Raw genomic sequence first — 8013 nt, 5'->3', positions numbered from 1 at the left:
ATGTGGGGGGGGCCGCTAAGAAGCTGCGTTAACGAGGGGAGCGGGGGTCGTGTGGTTGTGTCCCCCCCACCGGGGAAGCGCGGAAGCCGGAGCTGGCCTATGGCCCGTTCCAGCTAGAGAGGATGATGGGATAACACCCGCTCAAAAAAAAAAAAAAAATATCACCCTCAGTTTAGGAGCCTTTCGGTGCAAAGCCTGGTTTTGACCGCCTTGTGAATTTGGCGGTGCGCCTTGAGTAACCACACGGCTGGTGCCCCAACGGGGAAAGTTGTCAACTAGTCAGGCAAAAACATCCTTTGCCTGGACGAAGCGATTCAAAACTGCGGGGTATCGCTGCTCGAAATTCAGCGTAACTTAACCTGATCCTTGCCTAATAAAACATTTGCTTTAGATACCATTAACTGAAATACAGAGTCCACGTAATGCTTGCTTTGTAGAATCGGCTTGACACCGAAATCAATAAGTGGCGGTTGCCTCAAATTAAATCAGTGTTGATCAATTTAATGTTACTTTATCTAAGCATAGCCCTGCCGTACATCTTATAGGTTGTGGGCAATCTCGATCAAGGGGATTTTCAAGGACTGTGGCCACACGGCATAGTGTCACTCTCGATTTACATACTTCCAGACACCGAAAACTTGAAAACAAGTTTTCTGTAGAATATGCACTTACCTCCCAGGATGCACTTTCCCACCATCATCAGCAGTAATGCAGGCTTTATAAGGGACAGCAGGCAAATTTGTAATTGATTAGAAACACAGGTTTAATTTTTTGTTGTTGTTCCTAAAGCAACAGACATCTGAACGTTCTAATTGAGGAGCTGAGATGTCACAGTCAAGATCCAATTTTCCCAGCTCCGGCCATGTCCATCGCCCATTGAAAACATTGTTAACGCATTCTCACATAAATTATTGTCCGGCACAGGAAGCTGCGATACCTTTCCCCATTCATCGATATCTTTGCATACTCTGAAAGAAAAGGAAGCATTCCACTAAAAATGACAAATCAGAACACCTATTTCCAATGTCTGGAAGCACTTCTTGGAATTTATTCTTTTTCGGGATGAAAAGATAGCAGTCTATCAATAGCAGCCTTTTCTCTTAAATGAGCCACATTCTCCCTAAAGTGGCCCACAACAGCCCAACTCCTCAATCCGAGAAAAGCAGAAGCATGTTTGGAATTAAAAGGGGGGGGGGGGGGATCAATTCTGTCATCATATTTAGGCTTCAAGAGATCTCAGTGGGCCCAGGGAGCCTTTCATAGCAGTTAGGCTGCTGAATGAGAGCATAATCTCTTTACAGTTTTTTCCTCCTCCTCTCAAAGTGGCTGGGATCTTTTCTGTGAGCCCTCCTGCACGTGAATGGTGTGGCTAATAAGCCTATTAATGAGGTTCCACAGCAGAGTGTGAATAGGTAAATAAGCCCCAATCTGTTGAGGTTCAGGAGCAAGGGCAGTAAAGCCATCATGAACTAAAGGTGACAGTTTGAACTGAAATAGGAACAACAGCTCCAGGTTTCAGGCGAAAGAATAGACAGACAAGGCACACATTCAGGCTCCTTCTACCCCCTACCGAGTCCTATTTTCTTTCCCATTCTTCCTCCTTTATAAAATGTCTTGAGTAGTCACCCATTTTTTCAAAAGCTCTTGAGGCGTCCTTTTTCATCCCGGCAATGATACATCAATAGGGAGGAAGGAAAATGAGGACACCAATGCTCCTTTGCGCCGCAAGTTTCAAAAGCAGGAACAGTCCTGTCCCCCCTCGCATATGGAAGCGAGGGAGGAGAAAGAAAGTTAAATTGAATCTTTCAGCCCTGCCAGCTCTTTGTCACTGCTGTCAGCTGGACCCTGGTCGTCGCCCCCCCTCCGCACGCAGGCAGGGATACAGTTAATGTTCAACTGGGATGAGCGAGGGGCTCCAGCTGCAAGGAGGGCACAGCTGGGCTCGCCCAAATTTCAGCCATGGAGCAGGCAGAGGTGAGGGGCTGAAGTCATTTCCACCTGGTATCAATTTTACCTGGCATGGGGAAGGTGAAGACGTGCCTGGCTTCGGATTGCTCCTGGGCCGGAGCCGCAAGAGCCCAACTCAAGGGCTTTTAGGGATGAAGGTAGAAGGTTAAGAGGAAGACGAAGAGCTTGGGTCTACGGAGAGATGAGGCGAGATAGGCAACCGATGCCTTCGAGTAATGTGGGGAAAGTCACCTTAGAAAAAAAACTAACACAGAGCTTCTGAGCGCTCCTCAGTTCTAATCCTTACAGAGTCTCTGACATTTCTTTGAAGCGCTGGAGATAGTAGCGTGGTGAGGGCTCCGCAGAAGGCGGCTCCTCCACGGGAGCCCAGCGAGGAACAAGTCCCAGCTCCTGCCACATTGCAGACAGATGGCAAGGGAGGCCACGCGGACCTGAGGGAAGCAAATTCTCCGGTACCCGTCTATTCTCCAGGTGCTGGACCTGCTAACGTGTCACATTGCTCTCTCTCTGATGAAAATAGGAATATAATGCAGAAAATTAAGTACATTAAAAAAAAAATAGAAAGAAAACCCACGCATTAAAGTTTTAGAGAACTATGGGGTGAGATCCTCTAGATCCTAATCCAGCCACGCACATCGCTGAGGGTTCGCCTTCTCCACGGATGACAATGGGAAGCAACATTTCTTCCCTGTTATTCAAGCTGTCCTGTCCAAAATCTTTGCTTGACCGTGCTGGATACAATTAAATACGTGTCCAAGATTTAATTTTTTAAAGTTCTTCTAAAGCTAAGTGCCTAAACCCAAACTCTGGCAGCTAAAATGTTTACCTGGTTTCCAAAGTATTTATGGCTCTGTTTCCTGGCAGCTTTGAACTTTTTTTTTAGGGTGCCAAAGAGGCAAATCATAGGAACCCAATTCTGCAAATCTTTTTCTTTTCAAGGACAGGCAAAGTTGCTCTATGTATTTGTCAGTGTCTTAGGGGAAAGTCACTTCATATAAATGCAAACCCTTTCTAACATAAAAACTACTACCGAGAGACTTCCTTCACTGGTCCTCACCATGTGTTACTTCAAGATGCTGCTAAACTGAAAAATTGAGATAAGAACTTCTTTATTTTAATGCCAGTAGTTCTAATAATTATCCATAAAAGTGTGAAGCAGATGGGCTACCGAGTTCTTTTGCAGCAAAATGTATACAGGAATGGGAGGTCTGCAAGTTCACAGCCCATAAAGGGATAGTTTTACTGGGTGTTTATCAACAAAAAAACCCCTCATTTTGGTTAGGCTACAGAATGTGGCAAATTAATTACTTTTGCCTACCAATTTTTGATCTGTCTCTGCATTATGCGCAGCAGAATCTTCTAAGAGATACTTCTTCAGGCAGTAAGGCCAAGTAGCTGGAAAAAAGAGATTATTTTCACTGCTATCATGTCAGTGTCTCGTAATGGCATTTTGAGCATCAACACTCCCTCCAGACTGTTATGCCTTGTAGCCATGTAACCTTTCTGGTACTCCTCTCATTTTGTACGTCTTAAGGAAAAGATTCAAAATATATTTGTTGTTATTATTACACTGTTGCAAGATATATTTAAACAGGAAATGTGCTGTGTTATGAGCAGGGTATTACACTGGGATACTGGACATTTGATGCTTTCTGCCCTTCTACATCGGCTTTCCTCCACAGTCCTGGGAAAGGCACTTAATTTGTCTGCGTCCAAGCTCTCCAGCTATGAAATAAGAATAATAGATGCTTCCTGTCTCCCACTCTTTATCCAGTTCATCTATTTAGATGGTAAGCTCCTCATCTCTGACCATGTTTTTATGCATGGCTTAGAACAATAGGACACTGATCTCAGCTGGAACCTCCAGGCACTTCCATAATGCAAATATTGAATACTAAATAATCAAAATAAAAGAAAATCCTCAATTTATTATGTATTCTCTCATAAAGAATTTGTCACACGCTGTCCTGGTAGAGCACCTCTGGCTCTTGGGGAACAGTATCTTTTCTAAAAGAGTGCAAAGCAGCATCCATCGGAGGATATCTTTTAGCAGGGAGCTCCCCTAAAGCAGGCCTCAGAGAAACCATGTGAATAAACCCCTTTTCAGCACTGAGCAGGGCACAGCAAGACAGAGCCAGACTTATAAAAATGAGAAGACAAAGGCTGCAAAGACAATTTGTCTTTCTGTTGCAGATCTTGGATATATTTGGCTTCTTGGCCCATGCGCTTCTTATTTCTGTTTCCAGTTGATCAATACACGCTGGTTTGTTTTACTGGAGCTCTGTTGTCTAACTAGACCAACTGGTGGTTGTGGCAGCTTCCCCTGCGATGTTACATCAGATCAGATTCTTCTCTGGTGACACCACAGGGTTCAGCAAGCGTGCTCCTACTTTCAGGCACAACCTTGGAGCAGAAGGTGTGAAGTCGGGCTTGCACCAGGGTTTGTGTTACAGTTTAAACCCTGGAAGGGGCAGAAAACTATACGGCAGGGATCCACAGTGTAGGCACTCTGTTCTTTCTGGGCCGGGTCCTGTGACCCAGCCGTCCCCAGCTACCAAATCCCTGCAGACCCCTTCTGCTTCCCACATCCTTCGCTGCAGTGCCAAGCTCCGCGTCTCCAGTTCACTCTTTCAGAGGCCCAGCTGCAGACACAAACAGGCACAGTCACTCTGTAGCAGTTAAAAAAAAAAAGTCATTTTTTTTACTTTCCACAACCCTGGCTAAGAAAGCACTAAATGCCTACAACTATTTCCCTGCCTCATTCTTCTCATCCCTCCAACATCTTTAAGTCAGCATTCCCCAAGCAGTTCATATTCTTTCTTCTCTCCCCGTCCTTTGCACATAATTTCACTTCTCTATCATCTCCTACCATATTTTTCACAGGAATTTGCTGCTTCCTGCACATCTCCCTCTCGAAAGCCGTGTCCTTTATCGGCTCCAGTCCCCACTGTAAGATGACCTCCTCCTCCACTTTGCCAGGTGATTAAGGTACCCGCAATTTCACTTGAGAAACTGGATTGCCTTGGAGAGGAGCCAGTGACCTGCCCAAGAAAGCCTCCACGTAAACAGAGGTACATCGAGGTTTAACAGCCCTCATGCGTTAACTCTGTAACTGCATTCACCAGCTGCAGTCCAAAAGATGGCATGAAAAGGTAATGGTCAGGCGGGTAAAGCCCAAACATAAATAGGGATTTGCTATTTGATACAGTCATGTGGAGTTCCTTAAACAAAAGTCATAGGTTTTACTGTAGAAAGGTTTCCCAAGTCACCACACAGACCCAAACCGTCCTCTTTCTCTGCTTGCACAAACCCAGAAACGCACTTTTCTCCTTCATTCTTTTGTGTTTTAAAGGGAGGGTTACAGGGAAGCTCACTTTGCATGAAATCTAGACTTGCATTACTGAATATTCATACACATATCAATGAATATTCATATATGTATGAATATACAGCAATATTTCAGGGCTTGAAGAGAAGGCTTGCCTTTGATTTAGATGGCCGAGTTGAGGTCCTAAAGATCCTTTCCATCTCTTAAAGGATAGCAAAGGTCGTAACAGTGATTGCTGGATGAGAAAAATCCGATAACAAGGGTGCAGCTCTTCTGATGCCAGCTGAGCAGAGAAACAGATACTGCCGGAGACTCCCAGGGCTGCCGAACGCAATGGATCAGGAAATGTTTTACATTGTGGATACAAGCAAGGAGGCCAGAAACTTGATTACAGGGGAGACTTAGTTAAATATTCACTGGGATTCATTATGTGAAAACCACTAGAAAGGAACATGTTTCTACAGGAAGGGTAGGGCTGTTTTATTCTTGCTTCTGTTGTAAAATGCTACTGATGGCTGCGTACACCAGCTACCGTCCTCTAGTGGGAGGAATACAGCAGGTCTGCGTGGATGTGCAGAAACGCTTTTGCTGGTTGTTAAAGTCAGCTAGAGGTAGCGCTCCTTTAATTTGCCAAGAAGAGCTTTGTAGAGCCAACAGGACTTGATTATCTGTCCACCTTGCATTTGACAAGCAGGTAACACGAGCGTTTGGGGCAAGAGGAATCTGATAAACAAGCTTTATAAAGTCTTAGAGCTGTCGCTCGTTCAGTCTGAAATAATCGCGAGTGCAAAGACCGAGAGCAAGCTGCACAAAAGCTTGGAGACTGAGAAAAACCACACGGCACTCTCAGCCGAACCCTGCCACGAAAAGGTGACGGCTGGGTCCCTGATCACCCATCCCAGCCGGCATCGGTTTGACCAGATGACCGGTGAAACCGGCACACTGCTTATCCCACCTCGCGACGCCGGTTTTCCCCTCGGCTCTGAAGTGTTGAGTGAGCACCGAGCGCTCGGGGACCTTGCTTGGTGCTGCCTTCCAGCTGGCTGTGCACAAGAAGAAGTAGTGCTTCCTGGCCCCGGCCCTCGGCTGTTTGGGAAGATCAGGTCCTAAAAGCATAAACACAGGCCAAAAAAAAAAATAAAAAAAAATAGCAAAACATCCAGCAGATCCCCCACGAAGTTTCCTGGGAGGAAGCGGCGTGCGCGGGAGGACAGGGGTGGCCAGATGTGCTGTCCCCTGTCTCGGGCAGCGCTCCTCGTCCTGGGCACAGGCAGCCCTGGTTGGGGACCCACAGGACCCTGTCCCACCGGTGTCCCCCCCATGGGGGGGGCTCACAAGAAATGGCCTCTTACAAGCCATCTCCTCTCCCCACCTCCCCGGGCTGGATGGGTCCCAAAATGTTGCGTGTCCTTTGAGAAGGGCCGTAATGATGATCAGTGGCAGATGATAAATCTCCCCAAAGAAGCTTTTTAAACAGAGCTCGAATTTTTACTGGCATATTCAGCCTCATTATATGCAAATAAGAGCAATTCAGCAACGAATCTGAAAGCAACGAGTTTCATTTTTGCCACAGAGGATGAGAACCCTCGGTTACAAAAAGGATTAGCACTAACAAGAGCTTTTTGTGGCAAGCAAAGGGTGAAATACCGTGTTGGCCAGCGAGGTGGCTCTACGTTAAAAACATACAAGGCAATTTCTCTCCTGTAAATTTTATTCCCTGAAGCCTTACATTCAGCAATCTACTTTCTGAGAGGGTAAAAAAAAAAAATAAATCTGCAGTCCCACCCTGCTCAGCATGTAGCAACAGGCTCCCAGTTAAATTCTGGAAAACAGAGAAGCTGAAACATTTTAAACAGAAACTACTGTGATCTCCAGTGTACAACCAAGAGGGAGTGGGGGGAAAGCAAGAAGTGAAAAATTGAGCTAAAAGCAAAGGAGCTACATTTGTAATTGTGCTTAACAGGAAAAACATCATTTACAGATAAGAAATAACACACTGTTTAACCCCACAAATAAACGGGCAGCAGTAACTACAGGCCATCGGTCTCCTCCCGTGCCGCAGTGGGGCCCAGGGGTCAGCGGGTCCCCTGGGATGGGGAGAGGCAGAAGAAGGGACGAAAGGGAAAAGAAGCTGAAGGAGGGAAGGCAGGCGCTCAGATGGTGCTCCCACTAAAACTGTCATGAAGCCAAGACATGATGTGGAAATACAAGGTTTCTCTGCACGTACCGTGGCCCACCTCAGGTACCCAGGTTTCTGCTGGTTTGGGGGTAAGGAGCAGACCGGGAGCATTTTCCAAAGGGATGTGAAAAATGGGGTTAACCCCCACCTTCCTCAGGAAATGACTCGCAAAAGATGCCGGAGGAAAATCATGCTGTGATTCCATCTAGTTAGAGATATCCAGTTGCTTTGTTCTCCAGGAAAATCTGTCTGGTCCTTGGATATGTCATATCCAGGGTTGAGTTCTGAGGCTTCCTTCTCTTGAATGCCAAGAAGATCACCAAACGGGCCCAGGAGAAAATTCCTCCTCATGCCTTGCATCCAAAATTCTGACAAATCTGTCACCCATTTGGAGCTCTTCTCTTAAGAGAGAGAATAGTGGGAGAAAGAAATTAACTTCACCAGAGGAAAAAAAGTCTTCCAAAATCCACGTGTCCATGTTAGAATCACAGAATCATAGAATGGGTTGCGTTGGAAGGGACCTTTAAAGGTCACCTAG

The sequence above is a fragment of the Haliaeetus leucocephalus genome, unplaced genomic scaffold, assembly GCF_000737465.1.
Source record: "Haliaeetus leucocephalus isolate CR32 unplaced genomic scaffold, Haliaeetus_leucocephalus-4.0 Scaffold184, whole genome shotgun sequence".
NCBI classification, from domain to species: domain Eukaryota; kingdom Metazoa; phylum Chordata; class Aves; order Accipitriformes; family Accipitridae; genus Haliaeetus; species Haliaeetus leucocephalus.
The sequence above is the reverse complement of the archived record's forward strand: the minus strand, read 5'-3'. Positions refer to the sequence as shown.